The sequence below is a fragment of the Haliotis asinina genome, chromosome 1 (assembly GCF_037392515.1).
Source record: "Haliotis asinina isolate JCU_RB_2024 chromosome 1, JCU_Hal_asi_v2, whole genome shotgun sequence".
NCBI lineage: Eukaryota > Metazoa > Mollusca > Gastropoda > Lepetellida > Haliotidae > Haliotis > Haliotis asinina.
The window spans coordinates 29638538-29641634 of NC_090280.1; positions in this window are offsets into that span (position 1 = coordinate 29638538).

Here is a 3097-nt window from a genome sequence, read left to right on the forward strand (position 1 = left end):
TATGTCGAAGCCGATGAACTATCTCTTACACAGCGCCGTATCAAATTAGCTTTACAATATATTACGAAACTATACTATAACGAATCCAACCCTGCTTTTAACTGTGTTTTCGATCCTCTTTATGAGCATTTATACAACAAAAAGCCTTCTCTTGTTCCGCCTCTTGGGCACAGAATTAAACCATTCATTTCTGCTGCCGGCATTGAGCTGAAAAGTATAGCGCCTTCTCGTCTTCTTTCTTCTCCTCCTTGGCAATTAGTGAGGCCACAAGTTGACCTCACATTAACAAAGTTCAAAAAATCAGACACAAACGAATTACAATATAAACAAGAGTTTATGCAATTAAAAAATAATAATAGTACATACAAATCCTTATTTACAGATGAGTCAAAAGATGGTGGCACAGTTGCTTGTGCCACTGTCATTGGATCCAGAACAATATCTTATCGATTACCTGATAACAGCTCCATTTTTACAGCAGAAGCAAACGCAATATTAACGGCTCTTCAATATATCCAAAGACATCCTAATCATGTACAGTATATACTTTTTTCTGACTCTCTTTCTTGCCTTCAGGCTATTAAAGAATTGTCTTGTAAACATCCACTTTTAATTGACATAATTGAATTGTATAATGATCTTGCCACTGGCCAGTGCGACATCGTCTTTTGTTGGTTACCCAGCCATGTAAGTATTTCTGGGAATGCAATGGCCGATCTTGCTGCTAAGGCTGCACTCAACAAATCTGTGACACCACTTCTTATTCCATACAGTGACTATAAAGCTAGCATTAGAACTTACATTCGTGATCTGATGCAAAAGAAGTGGGACACCCAAGTGGGAATAAATAAATTACATGAAATAAAACCTTATATTGGTTACACTCACTTGGGCTGTCAGTCCAGATTTGAAGAGGTCATTATGCGACGATGTCGCATTGGCCATACGCGTTACACCCACAGTTATTTACTAAAAGGCGATGATCCTCCGTTTTGTATCCCTTGTGATGAGAGAACCACGGTCAAGCATATCCTGCTTGACTGTGTTGAATTCTCCATCATAAGGGATAACTATTTCAATGTCAAAACAATGAAGGATCTTTTTAGCACAGTTAGTACTCATTTAATTCTTGAATTTTTAAAAGAAATTGATTTTCTTATTGAATTGTAATTGATATGTTCTGTAGATAGTTGTATTTTACTGATTGGTAGTTTAAATTAGTAACTTAGATTGTTGGTGGCTGTACCCTCAAAGGGGGTTGAAGTATTGTAAAATTATTGTCCTCCTGAGAGAGTACGTAAGTCCAATACTCGCATAGTCAATTTAAGTCTACTACTAGTTTTTAATCGTTGAATATTTGTTGTTTTAAGTAATGGCCAAATTTCAGGATAGTCGCCAATAGCTGAGGGGATGGTGTAAATCCAGCTAGGGTTCATGCAGGTAGCAGAAGTAATGTAAGTCCCCATGAACCTCAGTATGGTGATCTACCTTCAGTTGTTGGCGATCTATAGCCCCGGTTTTATGTTGTATTGTCTTCTTTAATTCCAATGTTTTAACTTTCAATGCTAGTTTTATGTTCTGTGATACTCTAGTGTTTTTACTGTCCTTCGCTGACAGGTTTACCTTTTCTCTTTTCTCATCCTAACATTACTATAACTTATATTGTTCTGGTCACGATATGGCTGCAATATTGCCGATGTGACGTTAAATGTTAACTCACTCACTCACTCACTACAAAAAAGTAGGCTCAGAAAATAGACGAGCACTGTGCGAGAGGTCTGATATTGCTTGACTAAGAAACCAGTACTTACGCACAATTCGAAAGAAACGTACAGAAGGTTACGAGCCTGTATATTTGGAAACATGGGTAAATGCTTCCCATACTACAGGGACACTATGGTTCGCTAGCTCCTCTTCAGATTCCTGTGCCAGAAAATTACCACTTGGTAAGGGAGAGCGACTGATTGTCCTCCATGCTGGTTGCAAGAGTCTGGGATTCCTACCTGGCTGCTCCCTAGTCTTCAAGGAAAACACACACACACCACACCCCCTTCCCAAAAGTCTGATTGTCATGGATAACGCTCCATGTCATGGCTTTCAAGTACCTAATACGAAGGCCCAAACATCTAACATTAAGAAGGGGGACAGGATAGACTGGTTGCAAAACAAAGCCATATCATATCCAGAATAAACAACCAAACCTGTTCTGTTTGACACCATAAAGTCAGATAAAACTACATCTGTCTTTAAGGTTGATGAGTACCTTACAGAACAGGTTCATTCAGTTTTGCGATTGCCACCCTATCATTGCGATTTAAACCCAACAGAACTCATTTGGTGTATCATGAAATCAGATGTTGGCAAGCAAAATGTAACATTCAAACTTCGGATGTACAGAGGATTGTTCAACAGTCAATAGACACCATCACGCAGGAACCATGGCAAAAATGCGTTGAGAAAGTTGAGAATGAAATAGAAAGACATTATTGGGAACAAAGTGGACTGGAACATGCCACTATCAAGCCAGGCGTCATCAGGGTAGGCTCTGACGACAGCGACACCGATTCAGACAACAGCGTCTTCTGAAAGTGCAACACGGACTCCCATTGAACATCTCAAGTGGTAACCAGATAACGGCTTTTGAGATGACCCCATCTTCACACGCTTTGTTATCACCTGGCTGTTCTACCAGCAAGCCGCTGGACTGTAATCAATTTGAATGCAGGCAGAACTAGTGTAGAGCGGACAAAACGGGATAAGATAGCACTTAACAATATGAACGTTTATGATATTTCAAGTATTTGTGACGATATATTTATCATTCACTTCTTTAGCGAGCGAGTTTGGTTTTGAACCGCCTTTATAAATATTCAAGCAATTCCACGGCGGGGAATGCCAGAAATAAATTTCACTACAATGTATTTATATGGGGAATCGAACCCGTGTTTTCGGCTTAACGAGCGACTGCTTTCACCACTGGACTACCGTACTGTCCTTTTACATCTTGAGGTTGAAACAAACTAAATGTTTGAAGACTTCCTAGTCAGTTTAAAGAATGCCAAGAGAGTTACCGACTAACATCGTTTGCTCTTATCTT